The sequence below is a fragment of the Pinus tabuliformis genome, chromosome 8 (assembly GCF_031772625.1).
Source record: "Pinus tabuliformis cultivar Carrire ecotype Pingquan chromosome 8, CPIR1, whole genome shotgun sequence".
Classification (NCBI taxonomy): domain Eukaryota; kingdom Viridiplantae; phylum Streptophyta; class Pinopsida; order Pinales; family Pinaceae; genus Pinus; species Pinus tabuliformis.
Genome location: NC_142294.1, coordinates 822493480 through 822514161, shown reverse-complemented (window position 1 = coordinate 822514161; position 20682 = coordinate 822493480).

Below are 20682 nucleotides of genomic sequence, written 5' to 3'. Positions count from 1 at the left end.
AAATTAATACACTTTTAAAGTTGGAGAAAACTTAATAGCATCTACATCCAATAATCCTACTTCTCTAACCTCTATAATATGAAATCACATAGTGGATTTGAGTGTGCAAGAAAACCCTAAATTTTAAATCTTCTCAATACAAAAATTTAGATCTCCACCACAATAATATTTTTACCTCATCAAATTCATAACAAGTATTCTCTCCTAATAAGCCAAATCATGATGATATGGGCCATCAATATTGAGGAAAATCATTTCCTCCTTGAAATATTGAGAGAATAAAATAACACCTAAAAAAAGAAAAGGATTTAGAACGTAGATCATCACATAGAACCAAAAGCAGTAAATTCCTACTTCCTAATATTGTCTTAGGACTGAAATTATCTTTGGCTTATGAAAATCTATAATTTTTTTGGAGGCCCCACTCATAGGTGTCGTGCTTTCTCTAAGAACCCTAATTATGGATTTTTATTTCCTTATGGAAATTCCTTTTTTCTACTTTTCAATGGGCTTTAAAGGGTATCTAGAATTGCATTCCAAACCTTAATTTGATCTCATACTATTTAAATAATCTAAGGAAACTTCTTGGACTATGACTTTCAATCAAATAGTATCATACCCAAAATAAAATCCTCATGTTGAGAATTGGTAGGTTATGAAGGAATCGCAAAAGGTGATTTCCCATGCAAGATCCACCCCCTAGAATCAGATACAAAACTAAAGCCATTCATCCTTACTAGTGAGAATTTAAGGAATTTCCTATTGCTTAAAAGCCTTTCACTAACCAAAAATATGGAAGATTAGGAACTTCATCCATATAGTTTAAGATAAAAGTGATTATTGCCTTAAATCAAAGAAATGACTCTACTGTGATAAAAAATGTAGAAGGTTCCTAATCAAAATTTTAGGAACCTTCTACTTAGCTAAGTAGAAGGTTCCTAAAATTAGCTACTATGATTCTTGATACATGACTCATTCACTGGCCTACTATGATTGTAATCCAGGCGTGATTCTTGATACATGACTCATTCACTGGCCTTCAAATTTTGCTAAGTAGAAGGTTCCTCTAAAGCATAGTAGCTAATGGGTCAACAAAATAAATGCACAAGATATTTGGGGATATGCCTATAAACTAAATAAAATATATTATTTTGAAACTTCTTGTTGGAGAGGTAAATCCCCTCTGCGGACAGAGGTGATCCCACTTGCCCAAAAAGGGTCTAGCAACAATCAATTCACGCTACCATGCAAGTTCCTAGTTGGATTACGAAAACCAACCTGGAGTCCAACGCTAAAGTTGAAGAAGAGTTGATACTCCCGTTCCCTTGCTCCGGCAGGTCACAATCCTTGCGATCCCCGCGTATGGATACCTGCACATGCAAAGAACAAAACGAATACAAGCATAAAATCCACTAAAATACAACTATATTTCAGTCAGAAAGGAAATAAATCAAACATTATCATGATGAACAATGAAATTGGAACCATAACATTAGTCGTTTATTAATGAATAATCAACAGAGAAAGATACAACCAAGGTTCTGACGTTGAACCTCTCCTCTGGCTAGGCGAGCAGCTATGTATGTCTTGCAATAGACCTTCTCTCTCTCAGACTTCCGGCAGCATAACCTCCCTATGCTTCAAGACTCTTACTATCACTCAAGACAAGCATAATCACAACTAGCATTACTCAAGAACTAGCTTGTCAAATGCATGAGGACAGACTTTTATAGATGGAGAAGGGAGGAAGATACAATGCATCAGGACACCCATTGTGGATTGACATTATCTCCGAAAAGCCGCTGTGGATAGATGTCAAGGATAGATGATGACTCTCGACCTCTATCAGATAAACTTTATCCTCAAAAGACTTCGTGATCTGAAGGGAAAAAACATCTGGGCGCGCGTTTGTCAAAAATCATTACCAAACTTGGTTGGCGCGGGTGTTGTTCTATGACAGAGCGCCAATGGTTGCACCCTCTTTTGAGGATCTCAGTGATTGGCGCGGGATATTTTGCAGAAGGTGTCTTCAAGGAACAAGAAGTACATACTTAGGGGAACATAATGCAAGTGTTTTTAGGTTATGTCACTGCTCACAGGTCCCGGAATGCGTCCTCCAACGTACGGAAACAGGGGTAACAGGGACGATGACCAATGGTGACAAATTACTGTGTAATAGATGCCCCCTAAAGCATGAGGTCTGAGAGAGAGAGAGGGGTGAAATGCTTTACAAGAACACATGTAGCTGCCGCCGAGAATCTGCATTGAGAGATACAACTGATAGCTCAAGTACATGATGTATGTGGTATGGTCGTTGCCATCCATAAGAGAGTACATAATAATCTAGATCCATCGTATGGATGCAACCATCTGGTTAGGATCAATGAATTGACTCAGGTATGGTCGCAGCCATCCAGTGAATGAGTCATGTATCAAGAATCACGCCTGGATTACAACAGACAAAATCCAGGGTCTTGCGCTCCATCTCGACTCGAAGAAAAGTACAATTTCAAGCATGCGAATATATGAGCTGAAGTCGAACATGCATGAACATCGTCTGATTACCAGTCAATATTGGAAACTGTTAACAGACGCGAGAGGTACCACCAATAATGACAATGGCCCTCAAGGTACTACAGGTACAATCTACGACGTGCGAATTAGTGATCTGACGTCGAACACCCGTAGAGTCATTCGATCGGAGGCCAATGATGAAAACCTCACGTCGAACATGAAGAACCTGCCATTGAGGCATGCAGGCTCCAAGGCACCAGAAGGGAGTCTCTAGATCAGCTTCCTGGATAATGAGCTGAAGTCGACAGGAAGTGACCTTGATCGAAGGTGGGCCATAATGTTTCCCACATCATCGACATGAGACAGAGAGGTAATGTTTTGAATCAAGATTGGGCGAGCTATCAGAGAGAGGTTGTTTCTTTGCAGAGGTCAACTTCTCTTGAACATATCGGCAGCACGACAGTGGAATTGGCAGTATTTGACATCAATGTATCAGAGGTCATGGTGACGAGGCAATGAGCAGATGAGAGGTCAAATAGGATTACCCAAATCCACGGAGGCAAGTGAAAAATTGAGATGAGATATCCCCACCCAGACACGAAAGCAGACAAGAGTGACATACTGCCGACACGACGGTAATTATGGTTCCTTTTTCCCCCGCCATTTCTGGCGAGTACCCCAATTATTTTTAACAAGCTTGATGGGGATAACATATGCTTGTGGTGCGTCATTTTGACAAAATTCGATGTCATCAAGTTTTAACGAGTCTGACAAAGGAAGAACTCGGTGCCTTTTCATGTTTAGAGAGTTTGAAAAGACAGCAGAAAAGGAAACTCCAGGGGTGTCGTTTTTCATAAAGTTGTGTCTCTCGAGCCCGAAAAAGTATAAAACAATGCTCGAAAGAACCACCCGACCATTATGATCGAGGAGTGTGATTTCGACATGAAAAAGTAAAAAAGCGATCAAAACCACGTCGTTTCGTAACCATTAACGAGTTTGAAACGACAAAAACCCGGTAATCTTTTTATGTTTTAACGGTCGACAAAAAGAACTTAAAACGACTGCCCCTTATTAACGTTTAACGAGTCAAGAGGAGTAGCTCGGCAATCTTTTTGTCTTTAAACAGTCGGAAAAGAGCTGAAAGTAGACCTCCATTTTATTCTTTTTAACGAGTCAAAAGGGAAAAAATACTCGGCAATCTTTTCATATTTTACGAGTCAGAAAAGAGCTTAAAGGAGACTCGTCCTAGAGGAACGAGTGGTATAAAGGGTAGCAACTGGTTCCGGCAATGGTGGAACTGCTCAAAACATGTAATGGTCAAGAGGCTGGCTAATAAAACCACTCATCACTGCGGTTCCTCAGGAAAGGATAAACAACCAAGTGAAAGCATATTATCAGCTAGAGAGATGGTGTCGATGGAATGAAATAACCAAGGCTCATCTAACAAAATTTAGCGGATAGGCAGCAATCACAAGATGTGAATTAGGTATGGGTTCATTTTTACACAAGCTTGAACCATGGAGAACTCTGCTTGGATTCGGTTTCATTTTTACACAAGCTTGAAACGAAAAACTATGCTTGTTATAAGTTCGCGTGCCCCTAGCATGATAACACAAGTCGAGGTACATGCCCCCCAAGCTTCATTGCATTCAACGAGGTGGATGGAATGAAGGTTCACTCTCGAGATCTGTGAAAGACTCGACTTGTATTTTACGAGATCTTAATCAAAGACTCGATTTGGAAAGGGAGTTGTTTCATTTTTTAAGGAGCTTGACACAGGAAAATGAACTATGCTCCACCACCTAATTTCATTTTTTAAGGAGCTTGACACAGGAAAATGAACTATGCTCCGCCACCTAATTTCATTTTTTAAGGAGCTTGACACAGGAAAATGAACTATGCTCCGCCACCTAATTTCATTTTTTAAGGAGCTTGACACAGGAGGGGACGAACGAACGATAATTGATCGATAGTCACAATTCTTCCATCATGTGGAAAGCAAACCACACGGAAAAGTGAAGAGACAAGGGCCCCCATGGCATATACATAGTCACGACCAAGGAGAAGATTGAAATCTAAAGCACCTTGGGTAACCGACACGTCTATATAGACAGTTTTGCCTCCCAAAGTAATAGGGAACTTTGGAAGGATCCCTAATGGTTGACTAGTTCCTCCGTCAAAAGCCGTTAGATTCGATGCGACTGGCACAAGTTGTGCGGAACCCAAAGCTTGCCAAGTAGTGGCAGGCATAAGACTAACAGATGCACCCTCATCCAAAACAGTGTCAGGTATTGCTTTATTATAGGTGTGTATTGTGACCCAGAAAGGCACATGGGATGGGAGGCGGGAGGTAGTCAAACGACTCCAGTCAAAGGAAACGACTGAACTACTTGGTGGGGGAATCATATGATTTCCCCCCTGCTCTAAGGGAACCGAAGCAAGACTCTCGGGATCAGCTGGGATAGGAGAGTCATTTCCGGATTCAGGAGAATCTGAGGAGACGAGAAGAACATGGGAATTATGCTCTTCCGAAACAGAGTGGTCGACAGGTGGTGAACTCGAGTTGACACTCTTTCCGACCAATGGTTGGTCTAGAACAGGCTTGGCAGAGCCAGGTTCGGGAAGAGGAGGCTGGACAAGAGAGGAATCTTGGTCGATCTCTTTGTCAGCAGGGGAACGATCTGCGGCTGCAGAGAGACGTTGATAACCAGTGGGAAGTTGGGGTGAGGGAGCTGTAAGACTTTCCAAGACAACTGAGGCTTTACCCATGAGCGGACAAAGGTGAAGGGGATGATTGCCTTCACAAAGTCTACAGGGGATTCGAAGCTTCCCTTTTCCCTTACCATTTCCGGCTGATAGGGTAGCATCGTCGTGAGCTCCAGAGGACGATGAGGGGTGGGCCGTATCGCGAGACCATACTTCTAAGACCTTGGGAATGCCAGGACAATCGCGAAGAAGATGGTCCTCCTTGCACAACTTACAAGGAAATTTGACCTTCCGCGGAGGAGCAGAAGGTGGCTCGACTTGAGTTGTACTTTTAACCTCTCATTTAAGAGTCTTCTTCTTCTTCGTCTTCTTCTTCTTCTTCTTCTTAGCCACCTGGTTACTTGAATCCAGACTTTCGCCAGGCGAAGTAGAAGATGAGGACGTAGAAATAGGCGAAGAAGGGGAGAGGTCCACCTTGGAATCAACATGATGTTGTTCGGGTGGAGGAGACGGTGGAACAGGAGTCATCACACTCGGGACTACCAAGGTCGAAAACAACCATACGGGCAAACCGATGGTTAACCCAGGCAAAGACAAAGTTGCCATATATGGAGCACCGACATTTCCAAAAGAAGGAAATGGACTAGGGTTTCCATCTGGGGGAACACCTTGGCCGGTAGACTCAGGGAAGGATGCCATTGAAAACAAGAAAGAACCTTACTCAAGCTAATGCAAACAAGATCTAACTGGGTAAATGTGAATCGTGGTCGAATAAATTTTAAGACACACGGACTCTAGTCTCCTTCGAATGTTTAATGAGCACGAAGTGACAAGACGCTCACTGGCACCTTTTCTTTTAGGGAGTCCGAAAAGGATCAAAAGTGACTACTCTGGAGACTCTAGGAAAAAGGTTTACCAAACAATCTGTAAAACTGCTTATACACCTTGGCAATCAGATGAAAACCAAGGACTTCCCGTACTGCAGTCAATCTTCTCGAATGCTGTGTTCAGTGCATTACGGCTTGTAAGGCAGCAGACTCGGCTTCCTATGGATAAAGGATGATAACCTAGTGGGGTCTCCCTTTTATACTCGACGATACGTGGGAGCTCAGTCCGTGCTAGACCACTATCGAGTCACAAGAGGAGGAATCACCCAACCGTAGTGTGAAACAATAGTGACTAGGTTTAACGACGCGGGAACACGTCTCTAGCCTAGACCTCTAGAATATTTGCGTTAGGTTCCAATGCGTTGTTAGATTCATTCGGTTTATTTTACAGTTGATCTTCAATTAAGTTTCAGTTTTTTGGTCCTACCGTATGTGATCTCTCAAAACTTCCTAAATGCAAACTATATGCCAAAATTATATCATTTCGTTCAATGAATTCTAACTACAGGAGAGTTGAAATTTTCAAACAAACAAAATGAACAATAAACAATCAACAAAGATCCTAATGCAGCTAATAACAAGAAATGAAACTTTTTTTTCTTTTCTTTTTAAAAGCGACAAATAACAATAAATGCTAACTAATATAATGCAAAAAGATCTTTTGTTTTTTCTTCTTTTAAAATGGCATAATGCATTTAAACAAATCTCAAGAGATATTAACAAGCATAAACAAACAAAATGCACTCAATGCAAATAGAACCAAGTCTGAAACACCAAGATGAACTGTCAAAACAAGGAAAAACAGAAAGACTTTCAATGAACCGTGTGATCTAAGTCCAAATGAAGTTAAGCAAAATCCAAACAAGCTAGAGGTGAATCGCTCGAAGCACAGAATAACAAGCTTTAACAACCACTAGATAGGTGTGGAAAACAACCAAAGATTTGACTGGACAATCAAAGAACCGAAAATTCCCACAGAAGGCTCGACATGCAAAGCCACTAGATACCCTAGGGCTAAGATACAAAATCGGCAAAAATAAGCAAACAACTGAAGGATAAAGGTAAAAACCAGTCAAATAGAGGCCCAACACACTTCCAGGAGCTGCAAAGGATATAAAAAAAAAAAAAAAATCTGGTTTTAAAGAGCTTCCAACAAACACACTGGCAAAATTCACAGGACTGGCGCGACTGTCAGCCTGCAACTTGCGCTATTAAGGAATTGGCGCGAGTTGCTGTTGTGCAACATGCGCCAACTGGCGCGACTGTCAGGGAAAAAAACGTGCCAACACAATTTGTTGGCCCAAAAAATAAATAAAACAACTCAGGGTCTGGTCAACAGTACTCAGACAGATCTAACAGCAAGAAACAAATTTAAAGCTAACCCAGAAAGCTCATTTATGCAAGCAGGCAAGAGAAAACTAACATGCAAGACAAACTCCAAGCTGTTCGGTTCATAAACCAAACCGGAGATCGACTGAAGTGGCATTGATCTACTCCGCTAATGCAAAGCAATAGCGTTTCAAAGGTTGCCTGGCCATGCTTCAAACTCCGTCCAAGGTTTATGAATCAAACAACAAATAGCGCCTCCCCAGTGGAGTCGCCAAATTGTTGGAGAGGTAAATCCCCTCTACGGACAGAGGTGATCCCACTAGCCCAAAATGGGTCTAGCAACAATCAATTCATGCTATCATGCAAGTTCCTAGTTACATACTAAAAGTGGATTACGAAAACCAACCTGGAGTCCAACGCTAAAGTTGAAGAAGAGTTGATACTCCCGTTCCCTTGCTCTGGCAGGTCACAATCCTTGCGATCCCCGTGTATGGATACTTGCACATGCAAAGAACGAAACGAATACAAGCATAAAATCCACTAAAATACAACTATATTTCAGTCAGAAAGGAAATAAATCAAACATTATCATGATGAACAATGAGATTGGAACCATAACATTACTCGTTTATTAATGAATAATCAACAGAGAAAGATACAACCAAGGTTCTGACGTTGAACCTCTCCTCTAGCTAGGCGAGCAGCTATGTATGTCTTGCAATAGACCTTCTCTCTCTCAGACTTCCGGCAGCATAACCTCCCTATGCTTCAAGACTCTTACTATCACTCAAGACAAGCATAATCACAACTAGCATTACTCAAGAACTAGCTTGTCAAATGCATGAGGACAGACTTTTATAGATGGAGAAGGGAGGAAGATACAATGCATCAGGACACCCATTGTGGATTGACATTATCTCCGAAAAGCCGTTGTGGATAGATGTCAAGGATAGATGATGACTCTCGACCTCTATCAGATAAACTTTATCCTCAAAAGACTTCGTGATCTGAAGGGAAAAAACATCTGGGCGCGCGTTTGTCAAAAATCATTACCAAACATGGTTGGCGCGGGTGTTGTTCTAAGATAGAGCGCCAATGGTCGCACCCTCTTTTGAGGATCTCAGTGATTGGCGCGGGTAAGACATTGTGGACCCACGCTAATGGGAAAAGGGCACTTTTCAGGGATATTTTGCAGAAGGTGTCTTCAAGGAACAAGAAGTACATACTTAGGGGAACATAATGCAAGTGTTTTTAGGTTATGTCACTGCTCACAGGTCCTGGAATGCGTCCTCCAACGTACGGAAATAGGGGTAACAGGGACGGTGACCAATGGTGACAAATTACTGTGTAACACTTCTTATATAAAAGTTATTATTTTTCCGAGGAAAAAAATGCAATTTTATTTAAAGAACAAAAGTACACTTTTGCCAACCAATGACTAATGCCCAAGTAAACAAAAATAAAAAAGAGAGTGTTTTCCTTTTTCTCTAGTGTTTTCCAACCACCATGGTTGGGAGTGGCAGTTACAATAGCCATTTGATTCTCTTCCATGTTCATGGGGACTTGTTTATCTGAATCTGAACTTTTTGATGCATGGATTGTTTCAATGCTTCCCACCTCCTTTTTAGGGAAATTTTCTCATTTTGTTGCATTTGAATTGTAGTTTTTTTCTTTATTAATGTTTGAGCTTTGAACCATAGTTCACGCATCCTCAACTCCTCCTACTAATATTTCTTATGGATTTTGATCAACAATACTTGTAGAATTCTCTATATTTTCTTCCTCCTCTACTTCAGAGAGATGTTTATCTGAGAAGTGATATCCTTTTGGCCTTTGGGGTTGTTTCTTTTTTCTTTTTGGCTCTTTCTTTTCTCGAGTACACATTTTTTTTAGATGTATTGTTTAAAGACAAATACAACATTTAAATAATGTGTATTGAAAATCTAATGTTTAGGTCCATTAAATGTTGTTATGAAGTATAAGTATGTGATAGGGTAAACCATACTAAGTAAAAATATTGGCAAAAGTAAAAATTCCTTTTATGGCTTTATCCAAATCCAACTTTATGAACTTCCTAAAGAATTTCCAAATCCTTCTAATACTACTTCCTGGAAGCCTTGGTTGGACAAACACTCTAGAAGCCCTATAACATCTTGGGTTGAGTTACTAGTTTTGGAAGCCTTTGTTAGACAAATGCTTTGGAAGCCCTTGGTGGGTTAAGTTACTAGTCCTGGAAGCCCTAGTTGAACAAACACTCTAGAAGGTCGACAGTAGTTGTGGGTGGATTTGTTAGTCCTGGAAGCCCTTGACAACTTGGATAGAGACTAATATGGTGATGGTTAATGACGTAAGTCCATGAGGTGGAATCACTGGTTCAGATGGTTTGGCCTCTGGAAGCCCCAGTATGGTTTTATTGGATTTGTTCCATGAGATCCCACATTCATGCTTGGAATATGGCACGGGGGTGATTAGATGAAAGAAAGATTTAGTTCAACTAATATTTGGTCACCTTGTACATGGAAGTCCCAGACCTAATTACATTATGAATATGTTAATAAGAGCTCATTTCATATTGTATTTGATGGGTAAATATACTTGTTTATTTGTCATTTTTATGGTTCTCATATATTTATTATTTTTGTTTAATATATGCTAGTTATGAGGATGTTTTATGACAGTCTTGAAGAATGGAAATCACCATCTTTTGATTTGCAAATGAATGAACACTGAATATAGGACCTAATAGATGATAATGTAGCTATTGTGATAAGGCATCAGTGCTTCCTTATGATTCTCAAATACGTATGAGACCGCTATGCTTGGATCTTTTGTTATATTAAGTCTAGTCAATTCATTGATCAAATGTTTGCATTAGTACTCTTGTTTTGATATTATTAATCAGAGTTCATGAAGTTGTGGGAAGTGGTTTGAGTTCTGGCCCTAAAAAAGTGGCACAGAATCTGGGTCGTTGGATCAGATTTAGCTAAAGAAGTACTTAGTCGCTGGCATGCCCTTACTATGGGAGTGACTGAAGGGTCCCATTCGCATGCATGGTCGTGTCATGGGAGTTACTGAGGCTCTAGGTCATTAAAATGTCAAGTTACCTCAGGGTTGATCACTTGGAATGGTTGGTTGGCTCCTGAAGTTTCTGTAACTTGTGTAAAAGGTTAAATTGGTTGTGTTTTGTCAGTTCCACTTCCTTAACTATACATGGGGAATTGAATTAGATCATAGTAGCCTCTCGTCACATATTTACCCTATCAGATCAGTTAACTTGGTTAAATGTGGGAGGAGGGTGTTACAGAGTGGTAACGGAGCATGGTTCACCCTTTGGACTGGATGGGCAATTTGTGTTAGTTTTGCATACAAGTTGATTACATATGTGTTCTCTATGTTTGTGGTCTATGTACTTGTTATGTATGCATGATGGTGGTCATAGTTGTAGTGGTGTTGCCATATGAATAGTTTATGGTGTTTTTTTTGGATGTAATGGTCTTGAGCGCATGTTGTTTGTGCATTGGTCATGCATGTTAGTGCTTATATATTGTCATGCATACATTAGCATGGTGATAGTTTTCGTGCATGAGGTCATGGTATGTGGTTGGTATGGTCATGCATCAATGACTGGATAATGGTTGAAATGATGATTAAATGTGGATACGATCATGTTTATATATGTATTGTGCCAATCTCGTTGGTGTTGTAGATGAGATATCCTCCCCTGAATTACACTAAGGTACATTAGTTTTTTTATGATTTTGTTTAGCTAACATTATATGCTTTGCAAGAAGAGAAGATCAAAGATGACTGGAAAGATGGTAGACTACAATTCACGAGCTTCCCCCTATAGATTAGATGAGCAACATGGCGAGGGATACACTCTTGACATAACAAAAACTTTGAAAAGTTTGCAGGTAGAAATAAGGAATTTAAAAGAAGATAATGACTGAATCATTCAATCACAAGAGAGACTTGTTAGGGAATAGGAGAAATAAGTAGAGGTCAATGCGATGATTCTTCAGATCTTGTTATACTTGTAGAGACAGGGACCGCTTAGAATCAGTCATGGATAGGAGGATAGGAATAATGGAGCATATGGTAGCATGTCACATGGTGGGCACATGTTGGATATAGATGACACAGGTAGAGATGGCATATTCTTGGATACACCCGATAGACAAGGCGATGGAAATGGGCTTTACTCTAGTACTGGATCAGACATGTATTATGGTCATTATCATTATCATCCTTTCAAGAGGAGTGATAGAGAATATTTGTTGCCACCTACACTTGATGGGGAAATGAAGAAGTCACAGGATTCAAAAGCATGGTTTATTGGTATGAATAAGTTCTTCATGTTGCGTGATTAGTCAGAAAACATGAAGGCTAAAATAACTACATTCAATCTTAAAGGTAAAGAAGATATCCGGTGGGAGATGTAAAGAATGTCAGAGATATTTATGAAGAGGAGTTCACTTGGAATGAGTTTGAGAGACTATTTAGGAAGAATTATCTATCAGAGAGATACTATGATGACACGGAAAAAGAATTCTATGAGCTAAAGATCGGATCTATGACTGATGAGGACTACACTAGCATATTCTTGCATTTATTGAGGTATGGTCCTTACTGTTAGCCTCCTATTGCAATAGGTTTCATATTTCATGATTGATTGTTTACATGCAAAATATGTCATTCTTTCCATGCTGCAAAGGTTCCATATTTCCTAGAAAACTCAGAAAATTTAAAAAAATATAAAGAGGGTATGCCCTAAAAGAATAATCAAAGGGCAAAAAGAATCAATTGGCCAAAGAGAAAAATGAATGAATTGAACCCCAAACAAAAGGCCAGGAAAGTGTGCTAGCTCAAATGCCACTACTATATTCCATTTTTGAAGAACTATTCCATTTTTGAAGAATTTCACAGCTAAGGGAAGGCCAAACAGCTTAATCTTGGCTTCCCTAGGTTTAAATTGCATGTTTTAGAAGATACAGAATAATATATGTCCAAACTGTTTAATCTCGGCAGATCATTAGATAGGTAGAAAAACAAGGGTGCTCAACTGTTTAATCTGAGCCCCTGGCAGAAATAAGGATAGAGTTAGATAGGAGGATAGCCAAAAAAAAAGATGAAAAGCTGGGTTTGCTAGTCTAAGTGCACCCAAACAAAAAGAAGAAAAAATGTTAGGCTAAGTAGGCTGGGTAGGTAGTTTTGATGTTGCAGAATGAATAAGTGTAATCAATTCTATATTTCAAAGTGTTATTTTACTTCAGATCACAAGTGCAAGGCAATTTTCCCTTGGAGCAGCTCAAGCGAGGCATGACTAACTTTCCCCTCTTCCTTTTCCCAAATCATTTCGCTAATTTCCCCTAAAAGATGTTAAGATCAGCTTGATATCTTTAAACATCATCATATTCCATACATATTATCCTAAGTAAAGATCTGTCTTGCTTAAGGATGCTTATATTTCTTCTACAAGTCTTGTTTCCCCTTTAAAGCCTAAGATTTTTATCCTTAGGGCTTTCTTCACAAAATTCATATTAACTCCTAACTCTATTATGTAAATCCCTCCTTATTTCCCCTTCCCATACTAAAAAAATAGTAAAAATCCCCATTATTTACATATCCCCTCGTCTGGTTGAAATATAACCATAAATATGCCTTGGGAATTACTAAGTTTATTTGAAACTTAGTAAGAACCCTCATTTTCCTCTTCAAACCATCTTCCTAAGGTGTTTGGACTCCTTCCAAAGCACAAAAATCCCCTTCAAATGCTACCAGACCCCTTCCGATGCATTAAGGACCCTTCCTAAAGCTTAAAAACCTTCCTCCGATGCACTAAAACCCATATCCGATTGCAAAAAGCCTTTGCTGATTGCATTGACCCTTGGTCGATTAACAAAACATTCCTTCGATCCACATCCCCCTCCCTCCGACGCGATATCGCTGTCGGAGGTGGCAATGACTTTGTTGGCCCATATATATTCACGCTCCTATGGAAAACCACCGATTGCGACCTCACGATCGGTAGTCGCAAGGTTTCTGTGCCTATATATATATTCCCCCCTCTCATCCGCCGATGCGATATTGCTATCGCACTCGAAAGAATATCGCATTACGATCCACTCATATCGCAGCTGCATGTCTTATCGCTTTTTCGATATCGGTGATCACTCCCATCTTATCGCATATATAAAACCCATTGCCCTTTGTCCCCGCCGATTGATGATCGCCGACTTAATCTTAACCGTCCAATCAACCCCCCGGATCTAATCCAGGCTACAGTGTTCACTTTCCGCCCATTTTTTATCAAAATTCACGTTATAAGTGATTTTTCCCTTTATACAAGGAAAAGGGCCATTTTCTCAAGATTGTTGTTTGGCGCTCGCACGCAACAACAGAACAAAGGCAGCAGGCATTCTCCAATCATTTCTTGATTGCTCCGGCCCTAGTGGGCTCCCGGCAACTTTATTTATGCCTCAGCGCAGTCTTGTGCTTCCATTCCTCCTTTTTATGCAACATTTCTTCAGATTTAGCACTGATTTGATCAGCCAGGCGCCGAGACTCCTCCAAGACCTCTAGAAGCCCGCGGAAAGCCAAATCAATGTTTCTTTTGTGCCAAATATGGCAGGCAAGGGCGATTTTGTAGCAGCAAAGTGCATCACTGGAAGGAAAAGGCCGAGATTCAGTTTAAAAGTGTATCAATGAAGCGGCAAAGAGTATCAGATAAAGAATATCAGTGGGGAACTTAATGCCAAAGCAAATGAACATTAAAGAGCCGCCAGCAAAGCCAAAGAGTATCAGTGGAGCGGTAAAAGCCATTTAAGGCTCACTAGAACATATCAATGCAGTATTAAAGCCACATGAGAACAACACTTCAAGTTCCAAAGCACAGTTATGGCAAGATGGCTAGTGTAGAGCTCAAAGGACACCATATTTACTCATTTTGAATGTGGTTGCCTACAGCACAGCATTAGATAGATATTTTTTGCATTTATTGCAGGATAAGTTAGGTTAATCAGAGTGATTGCTCGAGATCTTTTATCAGATCTGCTTTGTAGATATTTTTCCTATATATACCACCCTGTGCAATGTTTAAAGGGTTGGTTGGTTGATAACTCCTCACCAGACTTGCGTTGTATTCTTTGAGAGCCTCTATAATCAAAGATTGCTGGAATGCTTGGATGATGAACTGTCTGTTGTGTTTTTAAGGGCTGAAGAGTGAACTATGGAATTCTTGTGCTTCTACATGGCCCAATAAGTGTTTCTTACCTCTGTTTACAGTTTATATGTGTTTATGCCACCATTGTGTCACCATCTAAATAGCAGGAAAGAAGAATAGCTTAGACTTTGCTTAGCAGCACTCTATGCTCAATTTGTGTTATTTCCACATGTTTTCCGCAGAAATAGTTATGAATATGCATACTTAAATGATCATGTTTACACTGTTTCTCTCATTTATGAATGATTGTTTAGGAATCCTTGATTGCTCCTAGATAAAGTTCATTCACCTTCACTCTGTTAGCTGATGAAAGATTCTTAGTTTCCTTTCATCTCTGACCTTCATTCAATCTTTATTCCAGCTTGATATTGTTCCATGTGTAGCCATCCTGCTCTGTATTCCTCTTGTGACCAAGAAAACGCACCAGCAACCCTTATCCTTGACTCCATGCCCAATGGTTCGAACTTCTCACACTTTGTAGTCCAATTCCATTTGAAAGCATCAACCTTCCCACCAAAACTCAAACAAAACCCAAATAAAACCATAACTAGCCTAAAATCACCCTTAAACAAAGCTATATTATAAAGAGAGAGCCCTCACTAATTGTAGGTAGGCTAGGACCTGTAATCCAAAGATTGGTTTGTGGTTACCTCGGTCGTATCCCTTAAGGAACCAAGGGACAACCTAAGTGCTAACATCATTGGTGACTCCACTGGGGAAAATCTTTAGAAAATTCCAAAAAACAAGTTAGAAGCTAGCTCCAAAGAAGAAATCTCGCAATACCAGGTAAAATCCAGACCCAAGTCCCCCAGCAGTTTTTGAAAATCCCAATTTAATCCCAAAGTTTCTAAGGAAACAAGAGGGAAAAGAGGATATTGTTGATTCAATCCCTGGAGCAATTCCCCAAGGATATATTCCAACCCCTAGTAAAATTTCACTTCACACTGTGCAAAATTCTCCTAGTTCATCATCCACCTCTCAAAGCACCTTTTCCACTCCTCCATTAACTACACATACTCCTCCTATTACCACTATTGTTACTACTGTTCCAGTCGTTCCATTTCTTCCTACTATTCCACTTATGCCGGTAAATATGGCTAATAGATATGCACCCTTACAGTTACCTGCAAATCCAGGGGCTATGCCTCAGGATTATCAAACCAAAATCACATATTTTGATGGTACTGGTTCTAACACTGCCCTGCGACATACCAAGAAAATGCAGGACTATTTTGAGAGTTATGAAATAGAAGATGATCATGTAAGAATGAAGATTTTTGTCCAAAGTTTAACAGGTGATGTAAGGCCCTGGTTTAGAGCTCTCCCTGCAAATTCCATAGCTGACCCAGAGGCCCTTTACCAAACATTTCTTAACAGATGGGAGAAGAGGAAGGACCCTCTGCACATATTATCTGAATATGATACTATCAAAAGAGGCCCTCAAGAAACTATCTTAGACTATTGTGCTAGGTTCAACAATCTTTACAATGCTATTCCGCAGAACCTTAGACCTCCACCTGATCTAGCTTTATACAAATTCCCTGATGGATTTGATTCCGACATGGCATATCAATTGAGGGAAAGAGCCCCTCGAATCTTAGCAGATATGCAGAATGTGGCTGTTAGTGTGGAGGCAAACCTAATTTCCAAACGAAACAGAGCAAGAGCCGAGAGAAGAACTACTTTTAAAGAAGAAACTTTAGTTTTTGAGCAAGAATTGGATACAATCATCAATCGTGTGGACAATATTGGAGATAGAGTGGGAACTATTGAGAGAAAATCATCATGGGAAGGACAACAAAGTAATACTATCAGAAACCCAAATTTTAGAAAAAACCAAAATCCAAACGTTGGAAGGGCTGGCCCAGACCAAGATATCAGACCTCCTTTTCAAGAAAACTATACCGAAGCATCAACATCTAGTGAGCCAACAGAGGACTCTCACATCAACTTGATAGGTTTGAAGGGTGAGCAACAAGTTTTCCTAACCCAAGAAGACCAAGATGATCATGATATCAATCAATTCCAAACCAAGTCCGGAGAGTCATTTGACTTCAAAGAAGGCTATGATTCAACAGTTTATGAGGTGCACAAACAATACAAATTAAGGACCAGAACCATAGATGTGCCTGAAACTACCAAAATGAATGATAGTAGACAACCTAAGAAGATAAAGGACAAGGCAATCCTCACAGAACCTTCTGAAAAAACAGTCCCAAATCCAAAAGAAGTGACTGTGGAAGATATAACAAATGTATCAGATGTTCAAGCCTCTAAGAAAAAGCCATTGGTATCCTCTTCCTCAAAATAGAATTCAAACAGCACTCTTGAAAGCCTTCCCAAAACAGAAATGTTTCAAGACAACACTCAAGATCAAGAGAAAAACGCTGACAATGCAATTGAAAAAGGGAAATCTGCCAGTCACAACAATAAAACCCAAACAGAGGAAACATTTGATTTAGAGGCAGAAATTGGCAGACTAAAGATATCCATCCCTCTATCTGAACTTGCTAAACATGATGTATATAGGCAGCAAATTAAGAGATTGTTGCAAATGCCAGAGAATAGGGATGATGTGAATGTATTAGATGATCAACCTAAATTAATTTTTGGTCCTGAAGTCGATGGAAAATCAGGACCAAAAATTTCATTCTTTCCATGCTGCAAAGGTTCCATATTTCCTAGAAAACTTAGAAAATTTAAAAAAATATAAAGAGGGTATGCCCTAAAAGAATAATCAAAGGGCAAAAAGAAACAATTGGCCAAAGAGAAAAATGAATGAAATGAACCCCAAACAAAAGGCCAGGAAAGTGTGCTAGCTCAAATGTCACTACTATATTCCATTTTTGAAGAACTATTCCATTTTTGAAGAATTTCACAGTTAAGGGAAGGCCAAACAGCTTAATCTTGGCTTCCCTAGGTTTAAATTGCGTGTTTTAGAAGATAGAGAATAATATCTGTCCAAACTGTTTAATCTTGACAGATCATTAGATAGGTAGAGAAACAAGGGTGCTCAACTGTTTAATCTGAGCCCCTGGCAGAAATAAGGATAGAGTTAGATAGGAGGATAGCCAAAAGAAAAGATGAAAAGCTGGGTTTGCTAGTCTAAGTGCACCCAAACAAAAAGAAGAAAAAATGTTAGGCTAAGTAGGCTGGGTAGGTAGTTTTGAGGTTGCAAAATGAATAAGTGTAATCAATTTTGTATTTCAAAGTGTTATTTTACTTCATATCACAAGTGCAAGGCAATTTTCCCTTGGAGCAGCTCAAGCGAGGCATGACTAACTTCCCCCTATTGCCTAAGTAAAGATCTGCTTTGCTTAAGGATGCTTATATTTCTTCTACAGGTCTTGTTTCCCCTCTAAAGCCTAAGATTTCTATCCTTAGCGCTTTATTCACAAAATTCATATTAACTCCTAACTCTATTATGTAAATCCCTCCTTATTTCCCCTTCCCATACTAAAAATATAGTAAAAATCCCCATTATTTACATATCCCCTCTAGTTGAAATATAACCATAAATATGCCTTGGGAATTACAAAGTTTATTTGAAACTTAGTAAGAACCCTCATTTTCCTCTTCAAACCATCTTCCTAAGGTGTTTGGACTCCTTCCAAAGCACAAAAACCCCCTTCAAATGCTATCGGACCCCTTCCAATGCATTAAGGACCCTTCCTAAAGCTTAAAAACCTTCCTCCGATGCACTAAAACCCATCTCCGATTGCAAAAAGCCTTTGCCGATTGCATTGACCCTTGGCCGATTAACAAAACATTCCTCCGATCCACATCCCCTCCCTCCGACGCGATATCGCTATCGGAGGTGGCAATGACTTTGTTGGCAAATATATATTCACGCTCTGATGGCAAACTGCCGATCGCAACCTCGCGATCGGCAGTCGCAAGGTTTCTGTGCCTATATATATATGACCCCCTCTCATCCACCGATGCGATATTGCTATCGCACCCGAAAGCATATTGCATCGCAATCCACTCATTATCGCAGCCGCATGCTTTATCGCTTTTTCGATATCGACGATCGCTCCCATCGCATCGCATATATAAAAGCCATCGCCCCCTGTCCCCGCCAATTACCGATCGCCGACTTAATCTTAACGGTCTGATCAACCCCCCAGATCTAATCCAGGCTACAGTGTTCGCTTTCCGCCCATTTTTTTATCAAAATTCACGTTATAAGTGATTTTTCCCTTTATACAAGGAAAAGGGCCATTTTCTCAGGATTGTTGTTTGGCGCTTGTGCGCAACACCAGAACAAAGGCAGCAGGCATTCTCCAATCATTTCTTGATTGCTCCGGCCCTAGTGGGCTCCGGGCAACTTTATTTCTGCCTCAACGCAGTCTTGTGCTTCCATTCCTCCTTTTTATGCAACATTTCTTCAGATTTAGCACTGATTTGATCGGCCAGGCGCCGAGACTCCTCCAAGACCTCTAGAAGCCCGCGAAAAGCCAAATCAATGTTTCTTTTGTGCCAAATATGGCAGGCAAGGGCGATTTTGTAGCAGCAAAGTGCATCAGCAGAAGGAAAAGGCCCAGATTCAGTTTAAAAGTGTATCAATGAAGCGGCAAAGAGTATCAGATAAAGAATATCAGTGGGGAACTTAATGCCAAAGCAAATGAACACTAGAGAGCCGCCAGCAAAGCCAAAGACTATCAGTGGAGTAGTAAAAGCCATTTAAGGCTCACTAGAACATATCAGTGCAGTATTAAAGCCACATGAGAACAACACTTCAAGTTCCAAAGCACAGTTATGGCAAGATGGCCAGTGCAGAGCTCAAAGGACACCATATTTACTCATTTTGAATGCGGCTGCCTCCAGCGCAGCATTAGATAGATATTTTTTGCATTTATTGCAGGATAAGTTAGGTTAATCAGAGTGATTGCTCGAGATCTTTTATCAGATCTGCTTTATAGATATTTTTCTTATATATACCAACCTGTGCAATGTTTTAAGGGTTGGTTGGTTGATAACTCCTCACCAGACTTGCGCTGTATTCTTTGGGAACCTCTATAATCAAAGATTGCTGGAATTCTTGGATGATGAACTGTCTATTGTGTTTTTAAGGGCTGAAGAGTGAACTATGGAATTCTTGTGCTTCTACATGGCCCAATAAGTGTTTCTTACCTCTGTTTACATTTTATATGTGTTTATGCCACCATTGTGTCACCATCTAAATAGCAGGAAAGAAGAATAGCTTAGACTTTGCTTAGCAGCACTCTATGCTCAATTTCTGTTATTTCCACATGTTTTCCACAGAAATAGTTATGAATATGCATACTTAAATGATCATGTTTACATTGTTTCTCTCATTTATGAATGATTGTTTAGGAATCCTTGACTGCTCCTAGATAAAGTTCATTCACCTTCCCTCTGTTAGCTGATGAAAGATTCTTAGTTGCCTTTCATCTCTGACCTTCATTCCATCTTTATTCCAGCTTGATATTGTTCCATGTGTAGCTATCCTGCTCTGTATTCCTCTTGTGACCAAGAAAACGCACCAGCAGCCCTTATCCTTGACTCCATGCCCAATGGTTTGAACTTCTCACACTTTGCAGTCCAATTCCGTTTGAAAGCATCAGCCTTCCCACCAAAACTCAAACAAAACCCAAAGAACACCATAACTAGCCTAAAATCACCCTTAAACAAAGCTATATTATAAAGAGAGAGCCCTCTCTGATTGGAGGTAGGCTAGGACCTGCAATCCAAAGATTGGTTTGTGGTTACCTCAGCCGTATCCATTAAGGAGCCAAGGGACAACCTGAGTGCTAACACTTACCTCAAGGAGGAGAAGTCCAAGATCCAATGATTCATTAGTGGGTTTCCAGTATCATTCAAGGATAGGATGTAGTTTGATGATCCTAGATCATTGTAGGAGGCCATCCGGAAGCTAAAGCATTGTTATGAGAACTCAAAACATATATCTGAGACTAAGTCAGACTAGAAAGGTAATGAAAAGAATAAAGGAAACTGGGACAAAAAGCGAACAAGACCTAAAGATACAAGTAACAAAGA